General features: G+C 46.4%; 1 protein-coding gene across 1 annotated transcript in view; it reads right to left on the minus strand.

Annotated features, from left to right (window-relative positions):
- The window catches only part of L3MBTL4 (L3MBTL histone methyl-lysine binding protein 4), a 120,352-nt gene that overhangs the window by 18,030 nt on the left and 83,038 nt on the right, over positions 1–19,284 (minus strand). The window lies entirely within an intron of this gene.

Below are 19,284 nucleotides of genomic sequence, written 5' to 3' on the forward strand. Positions count from 1 at the left end.
ACAGATATTCAGATATGACCAGAAATATGATTTGAGATGAAAGAGATCAGGCATTTTACTTTTTCATTTAGGGACTGAGAAATGATGACCTTTGGCTTACAATCAATAGCTTACAAACAGTGAAAATAATAAGAACATAACTCAGCATAAGTGTCTAAGACCAGATACAAAAAAAGCAGAGAAAGTGCTTAAGTTTACAGGTCTTCCCTGAAAGCTTCAAGAATGTTTTACTCTTTAATAGTAGATATAAGCTGCTATGCAAATTCTATTAAAAGCTCTAAGATTATTTGCATTAAAAAATATGGAGAGTCCCCCATGTTTTTTAAAACATACAGCATATAAATTAAACAAGAAGACCTGGTGGTTCTCAAAAAATCTATTACAACTTTTCTCAAAAGTGGTCACACGTTCGTCTATCTAAACTTTTACGGTGAAACCTGTTTTTCTGGGGGAAACATAATCTTGTCCAGATTCTACAGTTTAATTTTTAAGAATAAATTTTGGTTTGTTAACTAAGTGCATTTAATCAGCTGAAAAAAAAGCTTTGTTACCATTCTGCTTAGGATAAATTAAGAAAACAAATAATCAGTAACAACTTTAATCATTTGTTGGTTAGAGATTTTTCTACTTATAAAAATATATGGAATAATTCAAATTCTCATGCCATGCAATCGTTTTCAATAACAAAATATTTCAAAGGCAAATAAAGGTTACACAATTGTTAACAAACTTTAGCTTTTAGTCCCTTTAACATTACGATTTCATGGCAACTCACTGAGACTTTAAGCATGAGAAACTGCTGTGATCTTTCAACATTAAGAGCAGACTAACAGTTAAAGAAAACTGTTTAACTGGAAACGAGATTCTAATTTTGCTGTGCACTTGATATCAAGACTCACTTGCTTTAATTTCACTAGGCACGACTATATCTGTAAGAATATAGTAATTTATTCTTCATTTGCCCCATGGTCCCAAGCACATAAGCCGGTGAGAATTATGCCTGGGCTTGCCTGCGGCTTGACTGGGTTTATCTCACTTTATCTCTAAACATCCTAACCCTCCCTCCAAAGCAACAGGCTGAGCGGATCTTCCACAACAAAAGGCACCATGCTGTTTTTTCTCTTTGTCTCTCTTTAAATAAATAGCTGTACTTTCGAACAAAGTTACTTTCTTTTATCACAAAACACATTCTTTAGCATGCAGAAGAGTTTTCATTTTTTATACTTTTTCTTATTAAAACATACATCTTTTAGCATAGAGAAATGTTTTCTTTATTACTTTAAGTGGTTTTAATTAGAACTTAAAACCATTAGAAACTTTAACTTCTAGTGAACACTGAGAAGCAGGACACTGCAAACTGTCAAACTAACATTTTCTAGACCAACAAACTCACGAACACATTCTACAATTTCTGCAACCATGAGCTTCACAGCACAATCTCCCAGCAAACACAGAGCACATCTTCTCAACTTAACAAAACTCTAAGGCTTTAAGTTACTACAAAGATTCTCAGGCTGCAGGTAGGCATACACACTGCAACACACAATTAAAAAGGTGTTCACTTGCCACACTTATCCAGCTCACCTACCTGCAACAACTACGCTAGCCTACTCACAAGACCCCCACTGAACACTAGACAAAGCCAAGCTTCTAAGCATTCTATTCTTAAAAGATTTAGCAGATAACATGACTCAAATGACTCTAGGTAAACTCAGGCAGCCGACAACTACCAAGACATGGCCGCCTTAGGCAAACTCAAATTAGCATTAATGCTTAACACTTTTTTATCAGGTTTTCTGGAAGTTTTAGAACACTCAATTTTCACAAGCGCTTGTCTTTAATTCAATTTCATTAATACCATCCGGAGGTAGAAAGATATATTCATTTACACACTTAGGGGGTTGTCTGAGTCTGTCCCATTGTCAGTATAACAATTATTAGGCACATGAAAGACACAAAAAACAGAGACACACACAGATTAGACACACAGCGGCCGCTTTTTGTTTTTTCTCAGATTTTCAAACAGAAACCGAAAGGAATCAGAGGGTTGATATTCCTGGCGCCTGAAAATCAACCCTATCTCATCAGATTCACCTTGCCAGAAAAACAGACGGGAGGCTACCAGGCGTCCCTGGCCTCCCAACCTCCCCGAGGCGTCCCCCAGGGTTGCAGCCTGCGGTGCTCCTAGTACGTCTACCGACCACAGTCTCGACCCCTTTACGGGATCGGGACAGCTGCCAGACAGTGGGTACCCCTTTTCAGAATTCTGACCGGTCTCACTGAAAAACAGAAGACAGAACACAGACAACTCAAGGCGCCACTAATCTTACCTCTTCCTCCAAGAGCGACTTCGGGAGTGAAGCGGGGTGAGCGCATGATCCCGGACGAGCCCCCAAATGTTGGATTCCCCTGAGGAAGGCACCGCCCCAAATCACTCACCAAAGACGTTTCTTGATGCAACAAGCAAGAGGAATTTATTCGGAAGCCAACTAGTTGGGGTCCAAGTCAGCCCGTCGCAGCGGGTCTCAACGAGAACCCAGAGCACACAAAGCCAGAAGGTTTTATAGCATTTTCAAAAGGGGTAAAATTTTCCATAATTACAATACAGGGTTTTTTCTATAGGCTCATAAATCTTTTGCTGGCGCCACATCCTGGGGTCTGGTTAGATGAGATCACCTTCGGAATGTCTAGGGTGGTTCTAGCAAGATAAGCTAGGCATGTATGATTAACTGATTTACGGTTGGCTAACTAAAGGTCACTACAATTGACACAGGCTAACTAACTTGTTTTTCAAGATTCTAATGATTTTCCTTCTTCTGGGTTAGGGGGTGGTATTTAGGCCTTAAGATGGCTGTACTTATGCTAACTTTTGATTCTTCAGATCCTACAAAACCAGTGTGACCAAAATCAGTCTATGGCAAGACTAGATTGGCAGAAACCCTTTATTGCTCACAATGGGGCCTAGCTTCATTCATCGCCTCTGGCTGCCAGGCTCACTCTCTGTCTCTGCAGTCCCCTTCAAGAAAACTGGAGCAGAGCTACAGGTAGCAATGTAATCCTGTAGGCTGAGGATCCAGCTAGGTTCAAAGTCCTACTCAGATTAAGTCCAGCTTGCCTGTTCCACAGGCAGCTAACAACCGAACCAGTAGGAAGCTCCATGCACACTCAGAACCTGAAGGGCGATAGGATACATGTTTTAATTGCACCAGCATAGGCAATTTCTGTCCTCAGGTAGGATGCACCCAAGAGAGTGGCCCTATGATAGGAGAGTGGCAGGAATGGGGTCTCATCCAGGCATAACATACCAGAACTTCACCCCACTCCCGGTGGGAATGACAGATGGGACAACACATAGGGCTATGAGAGGTAAATGCACTGGCCACAAAGGTAAAACAAAACTTCCCCATAAGATGCTCTTACCTCCTGACCGATCTGGGTACACTACCATGATCATTGGGAGCCACTCTGCTGTTATTACAGGAACACACAGGAGGCCCCCTTCCAGGTGCCAGAAGGGGCAGCCATTGCTGGTCCATGTGTCAGAATGTACACAGCCACAGCCCGCAACAGAGTCTCCAGGTTTTAGGGCAGTTGGAGCTGGTAGAAGGATGTTGTTCCACTGGCCATATACTGGTTTCAATAACTCCTCTTTGGTTTGCACATGCAGTTGTACAGGAGGGGCAGCAGTGTGTACTAGCATGTCTACAGGGCTCAATGCCCCCTTCCGCAGCTTCTCATTCAAACGCCATAGCACTGCCTATAAGCAGACCGACCAGCCCCACAGACTACTGGTGTCTGACTTCAGGCCAGATTTCAACAAACCATTGTACCTCTCTTTCATGCCTGCTCCAGTAGGGTTACATGGTACATGAAACTTCCACTTTATTCCTAATTGCTGCACTCTTTCTTGTAACATATGTCCGGTAAAGTGGGTGCCTTGGTCGCTCTCAATGACTTGTGGCCAGCCATAGCCTGCAAGGAAATGCTCTGGACTTTTCTTTTGGTGATTTGCTGATCTGCACAACATCCAGGAACACCAACCAACAGGCCAGTAGCTGTGCCCACACAAGTCATAGCATATAAATATCCTTCTGATATGAGCAGAGGCCATATACAGTCTATCTGCCATCTGACAAGGGGTATCAGCCCTTTTGCTACTGTCCCATGTTGCTGCAGGGCTGGGCACTCTTGCCAGGCTCTGCTGACTTCTTCAAAGGTCAATGGCAAACTCCACTGGCCTACAACCCACATAGTCTTTTGCCCTGCATGCAACAAACATTGATGTAACCACTGGGCAACATCAGAAGCAGGCTTTTCTTCTAGCCAGCACACCTGGGCCAAAGTGTCTGCTTCATCATTCCCTGGGAATGCCAAAGGCAAATGGCCAGTCAAATAATATACAATAACAGTCTGAGCCTGACTAGAGGCCCATCATTCTTTCCACAATTTTTGCTTCCAAAGGGGCCAGTGACCAACCATCCAGTTGGCATGGTACCATGTTGGTAGCCACAGGGTCAAGCCCCTATAGATGGCCCAGCTGTCCATGTAGACAACTATAGGGAGGGCTTCTGGGTGATCATGAGCCATACTGCCCGCAACTCTCCATCGTCTATCCGTATTGTCTCAGTCTTAGGATGGAAAAGCCACAACCCTCCACTTCAGGGGCTGCCCACAACTGGAGCTGTCTGTATACCAAGCATCTTCAGGTATAGGGGCTTTTCCCTCCTGATAAGGACTCTCAGCTACAATAGCTCCAAAGTAAGTTCTTCCTGCTTTCCACTGGTATAGGTCACTGGCCCCTATAAGCGTTGGAGTTCTGCACTTTAGGGGCTAGTGGAGAGGCCACTATATTGACGTAAATATGTGCCTCCATTTGGCCAGTGTAGGCATCTGTCCCACACCACTCTGGGGCCTTTGGGTCCAGTCTCGTACCCACCCAGCAATGGGATTAGTAGTTATTACCTCAGTAGGAGCTGTTCCAGTGCTGGGATCCGTAGCCAGCAGGGCATGGTATATAGCAGCCAGTTGTCTCTCTTTCAAGGTGTACCAGACCTCTGCTCCTTTCCACAGTTGCAATCAGAATGTAAAATATTGGGTCCATTCAAGCCGCTGCCAGAGGCCCCATCAATAACCATTTTGGTTACATGAACATCAAGCTCACAGGGCTTTGATGACTCTATTACACTCAAGGCCTGTACAGCCTTGACTGCCCACTTGGCAGCAGTAGAAGCAGCTGACATGTTTCATCGAAGTCCCACTTGATACCCTTTCATTCCAACCAGCATAAAGGCCTCAGAATTTGTGCCAAGTGCAAGATAAACACTCTCCAGTAGCCCAAAAGACCCAAAAACTCTTGTAATACTGGTAGGGGTAGGGAAAGCCTGGACCTTGTCTATGACTGCTTCAGGAATAATTTTAATTTTACCTGATCAGACAACCCCCAAGAACTTTACTGATAAACCAGGTCCGTGAACCTTGGTGCTATTCACAGCCCATCCTTTCTTCTGCAGATATTTCAACAGTCTAGGAACTGTCCCTTCTAAATGTACAAGAGAATCAGACGTGAACATAATATCATCAATGTAGTGATACAGTCACACTATTTGCAGTTTCTTCTATGTGACCAAGTCCTGGCTTACAAGTCCATGACAAAAGGTGGGACTTTGGAGGTATTACTGTGGAACGACAGTGAATGTCAACTGCTGGCCTTCCCACATGAAGGTAAACTCTTTCTGACTTCCCTGTGCTATGTCAGAGAAGAAAGCATTAGATAAATAGACAACATAATGATACGTCCCTAGTGAAGGACTGAGGGTGTCCATAAGAGCTGCTATAGAGAGGACAGCAGCATGCAAAGTGGGTGTAACTTTATTCAATTCCCAGTAATCCACGGTCATATGCAAGGAGCATTCAACTTTTTCACTGGCCACACTGGGGAATTAAAAGGACTATGAGTGGACTTCATGATGCCCATCTTCTCCAATTCTATAGAGTTTCTCCAATTTCCTTGTGTCCTCCAGACAATTTGTACTGCTTAGTATTTGTCACCCACTGAGATACAGGCAGAGCTACAGGTGGGTGCTTAGCATGTCCCCTCAGAACTGCCTTTACCACATGTACCCTCAGTCTGAACTCACCTGCAGTGGTCTATAACCACAGGTCCTATAGGATATTGACTCCCAAAATATATTCAGGGATGAAAGAAATGTACACAGTATACTCCTCTGGAGGTAAATGCCCTATTCCCAGTGGGATTGGGGCTTTCTTCACTCTTTCTGCCTTATCCCCTTAGCCATCTATCATAACAGGGGCCCAGGAAAACACACAGTGTTGCCATAAATCAGAGAACGTTCAGCTCCTGTGTCCACCAGTGAAAGGAAAGGAGCGACACATAGCAGCAATTCACCGGAGAGTTCTGCTTTATTAGGGAAAGGTGCTGGGTTATATAGGAAGGGGCATGAATTGATTGAGGTGTCACTTCTACGGGGCTGGTGGCTGTTGGCTAGGTGCTGGGATTGGGAGGGGGGCGAGAGGTGATTGGGCTTCAGGTGGCGCCGGCGGGAACTGAGGACCCCGAAGAGAAGCCGGAAGTTTGCCATCTTACTGGTGGGGACCCTTCAACCAGCACCAGGAAACATTATACAATCATGAGGGATCAATGAATTGCTAATTCTACAAGTGGCCTCCAGTCCACACCACATCCCCCAGGTGGGGACCTTGGCCCCGCAACTCAGTCAAATCAGAACACCCAATAGCCCTCCTGTGGGGCTGAGGGCTCAGGCGGTGTTGAGAACTTCCCCCAGGATGTCCTGTAGGCACATAAGCCAGACATGGGCTTTATCTCTGGTTTCCGTATCTTGGACTTAAGCTGCTGAAACCACTCCTCTGGCTTTAATTGGTACCACAGATCTAACAAGATTCTATTGGGCTGCCTGCCCATCAAGATTTTCTTTCACTACCCTGGCCTTTATCAATTCAACCCACATCTGGGTCCTCCAGATCTTCACAGGGCCCTTTGAACCTCTCCTTTCAGTCCTAGCCCATACTTTCTTCAGTGCTTTTATTGTTTCAACCTCCCCCAGATATGCTGAGGTATGAGTAGCCTCACTCATGGGTTGCCCGAGGCCTGCTGTCAGCCAGTCCAGAAGTGCATGATTCCCTAGGGTGAGACAGTAATTTTCCAACCACCGCTGGAGGGAGGGATGAGTTATCAGGGAGTTTATCCATTTCTGACCCAGACAGAAAAGTACTCTCTATCCCTAAGTCCCAAAGACGCAAAGCCATGTACCAGAGGTTCAGAGGGCTTCTGTGGAAACTGGATGCTCAAATCTACCAGCTCATCCAGGACATAGGGACCAAGCATGGAGTGCTCCACAACCTGGGGAGGGGGCTACTCCTCCCACTGAGGACCCCATGGTTGTTGCATTTTTATTTTCTTAATTACAAACTGGTAGGCCTTTAACAGGGGAGGAGCTGGAGCCTTGGGCATGGCCTCAGCAACAGTTCTGCCCTCAGCTCCTCCCCCTCCCCCTCGCCAGCTGCTCCTCCCCTGATCTCTCTTTTACCATCTCCAGGGCTGAAGGCACCACTCCTCCCTTCCCCTATCCCACAGCCTCTTGCAGCTCGGATTTTCCTGCTGCCTCCTCCCTCATTACTAGCATGTCTCTCAGCAGCATGACCCCGGTTCTTAATAGCTTCCTTTCCTTTTTCAGAGCATCCCACAACTCATCTCCCAGCTTATCCCAGCAATGCTGAAGTGCATCTCTCTCCTCAGTAACTCTTTCCAGTGCGGTGAGAAACAGCCATCCCACAATTCCTGTGCCCTGTGGCCACTCAGGCCCCCTAAGCAGTCACTAATTTCATGGAGGGCTAATTCCACAGCTTCCTGTGTCTTCACCCCTTCCCCAATTCCGGGGGGGCCCACTCATCTAGGAGGCGCTTTATCCCAGACTGAATCCCCACTGGGGAATCTCTAGGTGAATGCCCACCCTTGTGGGTAAAACTGCAATACTTCCAGGATCTCTCACCTAGCCTTAGTCCATTTCCTTATCAGGATGTGTTTACAAGGGGTGCAGGGAAGTTCCCCTCTCCTCCCCTCGGTTGTCACCGGTCTGGCACCTGTGAGTCATTGGGGCTGTGCCTGGGGAGCTCCTCCAAGGGGCAAGGGGAGAGGCAGGCGCACAGTGGATGGAAGAGAGATGGGTGTGGGAGAGCAGCGGTTGGGGTGTGAAAGGAGCCAGGCTTCCTGTGAGCAGCAAATGGTTTCCTCCCACTTTATCCTTTCCCTAGACTTTTTTTGGCTTCACCAGTTTCACTAGTTTATTCACCCCGGGCTGGGAACGTGTTTTCCCACTTGAGCTCTAATGGTTGATGCCTCACCCCTGATAGGGGGCTCCCAGGTGAAACTCCCCCATCCACAGTGGGGTTCCTGGGTGGCTCCCCACCATCTCTAGGGGAGCCTACCCAAATATCCCAGCCACAAAGGCAGATTTCAGGTTTACTGTTCCTGCCAATTATGCCAGGTATAGCCCTGGGCTGGGAACACCACTTCCCACTGGGGCTACAGAGGGCTTGTGGACAGGGATGGTCCCTCTCAGGGTGAGCTGATTCCTAGAGATAGCCAACAGTTTACCTGTAATCATGCCTTTGTTGCACAAGCCAATTAGCCCTGAGTTCATAACCCACCCGCTTCTTTTTACCAGGTCCTTCACATGCCCCAGCCTGGGACACTATCATCCTGCGTGCACTAAATAACCCCAGGGCCGGGCACATCACAGGTCAAGACAATCCTCACACCCCAGACCACTGAAATTATTCCAACTAGACAATCCTAAACCTGCTTATCTTGCCTGTCCTGTCTTACCCATTCCTTCCTGTAAATAATAAAATGAAGGCTTTTGTCTACCTTTTCCCTTCACTTCTTCTGACTCCTGACAGACTCCAACAGACCCATATGATCCTGCATGGTGCGATGATCCTGCTCCGAAGTAACAAACTGTCTCTTCAACACCAGTTGTCTCTTCATCTGCTAGCCTAACTATACCTAAATAAAAACAAAATCCCAGGTATATTTTAAAACATATTTGCTAAGGCTTATGCAAAAACAATGAGAAAAAAACTAAAGACTTTATAAACATCACCCTTCTGTGGTTCCTCCAGATATAAGTGAATTCTATTGGCCATGGCAAACTGGTATCAGTCCTGTGTGGGCCAACAAAATGATAAAAAGTTAAGTACTAGTGAAAAATAAGAAACTAAAGTAATCCCACCCTAAACATTGTCTCAATATCTATTTAAAAATAATCCAAAAAAGATTTCATTACCCTTTGCCCAAGTTGAAGTCAAACGTGGAACCCCTGCCACTATATCAAGCTCAGTGACCACAGAATCAAGTACAACTTTCTCTGTTCCGACATCAAGACCTGCTAAGTCTGGCCACTGACATCCACCTCAGTCATCTTACTGTCTCATTACGTGCCAAATCTTAAACTTATTGAAATGGAAAGACCATTAAAGACCTTCTAATCTAACACTCTTATCCTACAGACAAAGAACATGAGCCCCAATCTGGTGAAGGGCTTGTCCCTGATCAAAGAGATAATTATCACTAGAGCCAAAGACTAAAATCCAAATATCCTGACCCCCCTGCTAATTCTACAAAACTGCCAATAGCAACATCTGCTCAATCAGACAGGTCATTACAATCTCATCATATACCATATATGCCTTATTGCTTCCAACCCCATACCTCTGCTCATGCTGCCTCCTTGGCCCAGAAGATCTCTGCTATGACCCTTCAACTATCTTGTCTTTCAAGGTTAGCTGTCTAGAGAGCATCCAGGTGTTAAAATGCAAATAAGTTGTATTCTCTCATTCTGCATTTTACCAGGTTGGATTTAACAGCCATTTGTTACAATAGCACCAAATATGCATATGAAAATATTTGTATTTATTAAATAAATTAAATAAAGCATTAAATATGGGTATCTTAGATACTCTTCACTGTTCAAGGACAGACATAAGCTCCTAATGGTCCTACCTTTCCCTGAAGGCTGAATGTGCTTAAGAGCCCTAATTTGCAAAACAATTTCATTGTATTGCATCACTCTTTGTAAGTTTATTCTCTTCTACACAAGTATGCTAAGATCCTTTAGAGAATAACTGCCTCATATTTCTGTTTCTCAAAGTTCATAATTCACTAATTAGGTATACATTTTTAAATTGTAAGAGGTTCAGTGGGAGAAGAAGAATGGGAATTTACATTAGTCAGGATCAGATATTTTATATATACAATTAGAGACAATACATTTTATTTTTATAGAGTCAAATAAAATTTCCATTTTTATCTGGGAAACTTACGTTTTTATATAGGAAATTTGAAATTTTACAGCCTACATATGCTTGGGGGTTTTATGCCCAGAATAGCCACATACACACTAAACATCTATTAAATAACATCCATGAGAAAAATGTTGTTTGCTCAAATACCTTGTTCCCACACTTTTTTAATTGTAAAGGTGGGTGGGAAAGGCTAGTAAATGGCATCCAAAAGACACTACACTTGTCTTTGGAATGAATGTTGTGAAAAAGAGTAACATATTAGGAGCATAATATGAGCAGGGAAACACCTCTGTTCAACTCTGTGGCAACCCTATGGAGACTAGCACATTAAACAGAAGTTTATCCACATGGGAGATTTCAGCAGACAAAGAGATAATAAGACAGCAATAAAACCTAAGGAAAAGAGGCCCTCTTGCAGATGCTGTTAAAAAGGGTAGAAATTGAGTGACCTCTTGGGAGTATTGAGGGGCCCCCACCAGTAGGATGGCGAACTTCTGGCTTCTCTTCCAGGTCCTCGGTTCCCGACGGTGCCACCTGAAGACCAATCACCTCTCTTCCCCCTCCCACTCCCAGCACCTAGCCAATAGCCACCAGCCCCGTAGAAGTGACACCTCAATCAGCTTATGCCCCTTCCTATATAACCCAGCACCTTTCCCTAATAAAGCGGAATTCTCCAGTGAATTGCTGCTGTGTGTCGCTCCTTTCCTTTCATTGGTGCCGAAACCTGGGAGATGGGGCACCCCAACTGGGCCCCATCTTCGCCCAACATCAGCAGCAGCTTGCCCTCGTCCTCTTTTTCCGGCGCTGGCTCACCACACTCACCACTCCCCTCTGGCCTTTAGGTAAGTTTTTCCCCGGAGTGGGCCGCTCTTCCCCAAGCTATCGCAGTGCCATTGACCGTCATCGTCTGGCAAGGCCCTGATGCTCGGGGATGAGGAGGGAACTCTCCCCACCTCAGGCCTTCACAGCTGCAGCAGACCCTCAGGCCCCCCTCCAATAGCCATAAATTGCCGCCCACAGCTGCTGCAGACCCTCAGGCGCCCCCCTCCAACAGCCATAAACCCCACCTCAGGCCTTTACAGCTGTGACAGACCCTCAGGCCCCTCCTCCAACAGCCATTAATGAGGTGACTCCTTTGCGGATGAGAACGCTCCCTTTTCCCCCCCTCCTCCTTCCGTTCTGCCTGCCAAAATCCGTTCCATCCGCCGAAAATTCCTAGTACTAGGTACCTCACGACTCCGGCACTCTGCCTTCTTAGGGAAGTCTGGGTGACAACCCACACTTCCTAAGAAATTCCGACTCGTATACGAGTTTCTGCAGACCACCAAGGATCATCGGGGACGCCCTTTGTCTCCTTGCAGTCTGCTTCCAGTCCGAGGATGTCCGTTCGTCTTCCCCTGTTTGTCTCCTTCTCTGAACTTTAGCCATGGCAGCCTCCTCATCCCTCTCTGAAAGTTCACCTCTTGAATGCCTACTCAAGTATCTAGCCACCCTCTCCCTGACACCTGATATAAAACCAAAACTTCTCCATAAATACTGCTCCCAAGATTGGCCGACATACTCCCGAGACAATAACAAACAATGGCCCGCAGGGGGAACTCTTGATCCCAACATCACTCCCAATCTCTTTAACTACTGCCAGCACCTGAAAAAATGGAAGGAGATTCCCTATATGGAAGCTTTCAGCCTCCTCCTCCCCCCGCCCCCCCCCAAGTTCTCCTAGCCTGCAAGCTGCCACCCCTGCAGAAGCTTCCCGTTCACTCCCTTCCCCTTCTTCTCCTACAACAGCCCTTCTCCCTTCCTCCCCCACCATCTCCTCCCCCATCTCACCTCCTCCGCCTTCGTCCCCCGTGGATTAAGCCTGAGCCTTTCAGCCCCCCTTTAACTAAGTCCCAGGGGCCTCCTCCATCATTGCCCTCATCACCTGTTTCTCCCCTGTTGAGGACCGCCTTTGTCTTATCACATGTTTGTAGGCAGAATGGGAAAGCACCTTCCCCCATGTCTGAACGCAGCATAGGAAAGCACAAGCTTGAGAACAACCGGTGCAGTACTTGGAAGTTATCTGTCCACAAAAACATATCTTGTCCTCGAAGATGAGCCAAGACTCCTCGCTCTGAAAATAGGGAGACCTTGAAGATGTGTAGAAACACCGCCCCTGCTTCTAGCTATGCCCTTCCCCCACTTGCCGATGTGGCAGGAATGGAGAACAAAAAACATTCTGTTTACGCATTCCATAAGCAGCTAACTGGAGCCCTGCTGTAGCTCAGTTGGTAGAGCATGGGACTCTTAACCTCAGAGTCATGAGTTCAAGCCCAACTGGAGCGGCAGAGGCAAGCAGCTGGGGTACTGACTGGCAACGCGTGGGAGCGTCAGCCCTCCCAGTTCTTTCTATCTTTGCTTATTTTCTTCGTCCCCCTTCCGCACTTCAAGACCTGCTCAACTAGGCACAGCTGGACCGCGTCACTCCCCCACAGACTGAGCCAGAACCCTTCAGTTCCCCTCAGACTCGGTCCTGAGGGCCTCCCAAAATTATCGCCCCCCGCTCCGGGATGTAGCTTAGACAGACTCACTCAAGCCCTATTACAGTATACCAGCCTTGACCCAGAAACTCCTGATGGAAGACATGTCCTTATGACATACTTCCTAACTCAAAGCTACCCCGACATTAAAGCTAAACTCAAAAAGTTAGAACAGGGCCCCGCTACCCCACAGAATGAGATCCTAACAGTGGCCTTTAAAGTCTTCCATAACTGGGAGGAGGAGAAAGAACGCCGTAAACAAAAGGCTGATCAAGCCAATTTCCAAATGTTGGCCCAGCTGATAAAACCACAACCTGGGCGCCCTTCTACAAACAAGCGCCCCCCAGGAGCTTGTTTCAAGTGCGGACAAGAACGACATTGGTCAAGGGTGTGCCCCTCCCCCAGATCTCCTACCACCCCATGCCCCAGATGCCACAAAAAGGGCCACTGGGGGTCTGATTGCCCAGCAACCAGAAGGGAAGGCTGGACAAACAACCCCCATCCTAAGCCCGCCGTAGTGGGGCTGGCAGAAGAAGATTGACGGGGCCCGGGGGCTTCTCGCCCGACCATTTCCATCACCAAACAGGAGCCCAGTATTACATTAATAGGAGACAGTCGCCCCATCTCCTTCTTCCTAGATACAAGAGCCACCTGCTCAGTCTTGCAAGAATACCAGGGCCCTACCACACCTGCCGTTACTCCTATAGTCGGGGTAGGAGGTAAACAGATTTTCCCGTTAAAAACCACCCCCTCCTTTATGCACAATCCAAGACAATCCCATACCTTTCTCCCACTCCTTCCTGGTTATGCCTCAGTGTCCCATCCCTTTACTAGGATGGGACATCCTTTCTCTCCTCCACGTTTCCATAACTATATCCACTCCCACAGCCCCCAGTACTCCCTTTCTGATGGCCCTCATAGCTGACGACCTCCCTCTACCCAATGAAAGCTCCAGTTTCGCCCTCATACACCATGTAAATCCCAAAGTTTGGGACATTACAAGCCCCTCCATAGCTCTATGTCCTTCCTCTATCAAATTATGTGACTCCTCTCAGTATATCTGTCAGGTCCAATACCACCTAACCACTTCAGCCCTCATAGGCCTCCAACCCATCACTCAAGATCTCTTAAACAAAAATTACCTCAGACCCACTCATTCCCCATTTAATATCAGCATATTAGCTGTTAAAAAAAACCCAACAGATCTTTCCGCCTTGTCCAAGACCTTTGCCTCATTAACATGGCCGTTGTCCCTATCCATCCCTTAGTTCCAAATCCATACACCCTTTTATCGCAGATCCCTGCCTCAGCCTCCCACTTCTCAGTCCTAGATCTCAAGGACACATTTTTTTCTATCCCTCTGGACCCCTCCTCCAAAGATTTCTTCGCCTTCACCTGGACGGACCCATACACAAGACATTCTGAACAACTCACTTGGACAGTTTTGCCACAAGGCTTCTGAGATAGTCCCCATATTTTTGGACAAGTCCTAGCTCAGGACTTCAAACAGTTTCATCATGATCACTCCGAGTCCACCTTATTACAATACGTAGACGATCTTCTACTCTGCAGTCCCTCGTGGGAACAGTCTCAACTTGACACTGCCTCTCTACTTAACCTTCTAGCTTCCAGAGGTTACCGGGTATCCCTCGTCAAAGCTCAAATCTCTTCCCCTTCTGTCACTTACCTTGGATTCATTCTGTCTCAACAAAGAAAGTCCATTACCTTAGACAGAAAATGACTCCTCTCTGACCTGCCAGTTTCCAAAACCAAGACAGAAATCCTTTCCTTTCTAGGCCTGGCTGGGTATTTTAGAGCGTGGATCCCTAACTTCTCCCTGTTGGCAAGACCCCTATATGACTTCAGCAAGGGCTCCCCTAAAGAACCATTATCATCCTCACCCTGACACTCCTTCATTAGGCTCTGTCAAGCCCTTGTAGAAGCTCCAGGTCTCCATCTCCCTGATTTGTTGAAACGCTTCTCATTATACATTCATGAGAGGTCCAGTCAAGCTCTAGGAGTCCTAGGCCAATATTATGACCCATCCTTTGCCCCAGTAGCTTATCTCTCCAAGCAATTAGACCCCACAGTTCGGGGATGGGCCCCCTGCCTATGGGCATTAGCCGCTGGGCAGCTCTTGCCGAAGGAAGCTCATAAACATTCAGGGCGCCCCTTACCATTCTGTCCACACATCACCTAAAAGATCTCTTAACCTACAAAAGTTTACAGACTCTCCCTCCCTCCAGACTCCTGACCTTACTGTCCTCTTTCCTCCAAAATCCTGTTCACCCCCTTTGCCATCCATACCCGAATCATGACTTTTTCCTCCTTTACCACTCTCTTGCTTTTTCTCCTCATTCCTATTGTCTTCCCTGCCACCCCAGCCTCCTTTGTATGGTGATTCAAAGTAAGACAGACTTACACACAGCATCAAACAAAAGTTACTGCCCTTATTGCCACATCAGACTGCCCGCTGAAAGGCTTCTCTGAGCCTTTGTACCTCCACTTTTCTCCCTCCGCTGAAGTGTTCACTAGCAGCTACCCTTATTCTCCCTACCTCTGCTTCCTCTATGACCAAAGACAAGCCTATTGCAGGCGATGGCAAGACACCTACGGGGGATGTCCCTACTGGTCTTGCGCCATTCACTACGTGAGTAACTCCCGGTACCCACAGTATTACTCCTCCAGCCATTTCATGAAATATCCCAACAGCTCATTCTCCTTATCAATCCAAATCCCTGGGACTCTCGATGGGCTGCCGGGGTCACAGCCTCAGTTTACTATGGGGGGTCCTCGACCCCCCACGGTACCCTTCATATCTCTCAAGAGTATGTTCCCTCTCACTCCCAGATCTCTCAAGTTGCATCAGATATCGGACATCTGAAAAAGTCATTATCCAAACTCTTGACGCACTTCCTCATCTTCTTATTCCTCCTACTCTTGGTTACAGCTTATTCAAGACACCACCATCTTTCTCAACCACACCCTCAACACTGCCAATTGTTTCTTGTGCACATCACTACAGCGCCCATTGCTGGCCACTGTGCCCCCTAATATTTCCAACTACTCCTTCCATGCAGAAGGACAACCCCTCTGCCCCCTGGCAGACATACCCCTATGGGAACCAGAATATGCAGATAATCTCACCATCCACCACTGTGTAGGCCCAGCTCCACCCCACTCCAGCACACTTCACTGCCTCTCTATCTACACCCCTACCTCTGGCTCTAAGACTTTCACTCAACCGGGACACTTCTTTTGGTGTAATGGCTGTCTTTTCAACTCATTGCCTCCCAACTCTGATATACCCTGCATTCTCATCACCCTAATCCCACAGCTTACACTTTACAGCAGGGCAGAATTTCTTGAGCTCCAACCTCCCTTGCCCTCGTGCACAAAAAGGGCTGCTTTCCTTCCCATCATAGTCGGTATCTCTTTGACCACCTCAGCCATTGGGGCAGGGTTTTCGGGAGGAGCCTTGGGTCACTCTCTATAGGCAGTTAGAGATCTCAACGCCAAACTTGAGGGAGCCCTGACATCCTCTGCCGATTCCCTGGCCTCTCTCCAAAGACAGGTCACTTCGCTAGCTAAGGTCACCCTTCAAAACTGGCGGGCCTTAGATCTGCTTACAGCCGAGAAGGGCGGCACCTGTGTCTTCCTCCGGGAAGAGCGCTGCTATTACATCAACGAATCTGGCATTGTAGAAACTGACATTACCAAACTCACCGACCTTGCCTCTAGTCTCCACTCTGCTTCCAATTCCAACCTATTCTCGTCAATACTAACAAACCCCTTCCTCACCTGGCTCTGGCCCATTGCAGGCCCCATAATAATCATTCTTCTCGCCTGTCTCTTCTTACCCTGTATAATAAAGTTCATCAAATCCCAAGTCGGAAAAATCTCTAATCAAACTTTCAACCAGCTTTTACTCAGGAACTATCAGCTTCTGGCCACAGAAGATCCCTCACCCTCATGTAACCTCCTCACCACACGCTGAGATGGACCCCTCTCTCCGCTAGAAATTGTTCCTAGAAACAATGGCCGCAGATGCCTGGCTTCTGGCACCTGTATCCCAGTGGCACCACCATTAGAATCAACAAGTCCTCGACCTATGGTTACAGGGAACCTTCATTGATTTCCAACCTGAAGAAGTCCACATCTACTCGTCCTTACTGTGGGGAGTCCTATCAACTCTTTTCCCCCAATCCTCAAGCCCTCACTCCCTTCTCTGCCCCCCGTTCAGCAGGAAGAAGTCAGAGAGAAAAACAATGTCCACAACCCCATAGAGGAGAAAGGGGGGAATGAAGGGCCCCCACCAGTAGGATGGCGAACTTCCGGCTTCTCTTCAGGGTCCTCGGTTCCCGACGGCGCCACCTGAATACCAATCACCTCTCTCCCCCCTCTCACTCCCAGCACCTAGCCAATAGCCACCAGCCCGGTAGAAGTGACACCTCAATCAGCTCATGCCCCTTTCTATATAACCCAGCACCTTTCCCTAATAAAGCAGAATTCTCCGGTGAATTGCTGCTGTGTGTCGCTCCTTTCCTTTCAGGTATGATATGAAAGGCTTACCAAAATTTTAAATGCACATACTCCTTAGTATAACAACTCTACTGGTAAGCTTTATCTATGAATCAAATGTAAAAATATATTAAGACATAGTCAACTAAATGTTTATAATAGGGCACTATTTAATAAATTACGGTACATTCACAGAATGTAATACTATGCACAATTGAAAACAATGACAAGACCTGTACCTCCAAGATATCCAGTACAGAATTCATTCTAAATGCATATCTTTTCAATTACTCCATGTGAACATCCTTTCAATAATTTTATGTTCCAAACACCTCAAAACTCAAATTAGTAATATGGCCCTTTGAAATATCATTTTCTTACCATTGATCAAAGAATCCCATTTGCATGGAGATGCCATTAAACATCAGGAACATCATTCAAAAGATATTTTTGGAAATCTAGCTATACAAGACTCTACACTAAAACAGCATTAAGCACTTCTGAAAAAGGGAAAAAGCACTTCAAAAAAGGGAAAAATCCCAAAGTGGGATGGAAATACTGGTAAAAGCATCAACATTACATTAGAAATCAAGCTGTGCTTTAAGAGAAAACTGGGATTTGTGACAATACAGAAAAGATAGAAGGTTAAATACTCATGTTGTAGGGCAAGATAACTCAAGTGGTAATAATGTTAACAGTCTAAAGGGGAATGATATGAGAAAAGGAAAGAAATATGTCTGAATAGAAGTGGTCTCAAATATTAAAATAAAAACTTTATGAAATACACAGCAACCAATACTGGTTAACTATAGTACTGTTAGAATGTAAGATAAGTCTGTTTCCCCAGGACACTGGTTCTCAAACATGAGTATGTGTCAGAGTCACCTGAGGGCCTTGGTGAAATAGCGAACACTGAGCCCCATGCCCAGAGTGTCTGATTTAGTAGGCTGGGAGTGGGGCTCAAGAATTCACATCACAGACCTCCAGGCAGTGCCAATGCTACTGGCTCGGAGACCAAAGCCAGTGAATCATTATCCAAGGACAACTTTGAACACATCAAGTACTCAGTCTCCTCAGAGGGCAGACACAGAAAACCAGAAATGCTAAGAATGGCACCCTCACGTAAGTTAAGATAAATGCAGGCCTTCCCAAGTCTGGTCCAAGCAACCTCTCAGACAGCAAGTTCTCTGGGATATATTTAGAGCACTCAACTCTCATGAACTGGTCTATGAGATAAAACCAATCTGGACCTCAGGGGGAACTGGACCTCAGCCCCACTTTAACCACCACACCTCCCAGTGAGGCGGATCCTGAAGAAAGAGTTCTGGAGCTTAACACAGACTTATATTTAACATCTTAACATCAGTCATAGACCAGATCAACACATGATGCTTCATTTAATACTGGAATTCATCAAAACACACCCCACCTGGCATCAAACCAAAGAGTGTATGACATTGTGTCATTTCACCAACTCTAATGTGTAAACACATAACCACAACCCACATTCAGACCCCAAAACCCACGCCCAGATAGATGGTGCAAGCCCATGAGGTTGTTAGTGAGAATGCTCTAACACACCACCATCCCCAAAGCAGTCACTATGGAGATCTCTTGATCCCTCCTGCCCACCCTGAAATTCATAGGAATACAAAAACCTGTCATAAGGAAACAGCACAGGTAACTGGAGGCATGCACATTATACAGTAACACTGTCAAGATGTCACTGCGATGTATTTTTTAGACGTGATTAACATTTACACAACAGACTCTGTATAAAGCAGATTACCCTTCATAATGTGGATGGGCCTCATCCTAACACTTGAAGACCTCCTGAGAAGAAAGAGAGACGAATTCTGCTTCCAAAATGCCTCTGGATGCGAGCCTGCACCACCTACTCTTC

This window comes from Manis javanica, chromosome 9 (assembly GCF_040802235.1).
Source record: "Manis javanica isolate MJ-LG chromosome 9, MJ_LKY, whole genome shotgun sequence".
Lineage (NCBI taxonomy): Eukaryota > Metazoa > Chordata > Mammalia > Pholidota > Manidae > Manis > Manis javanica.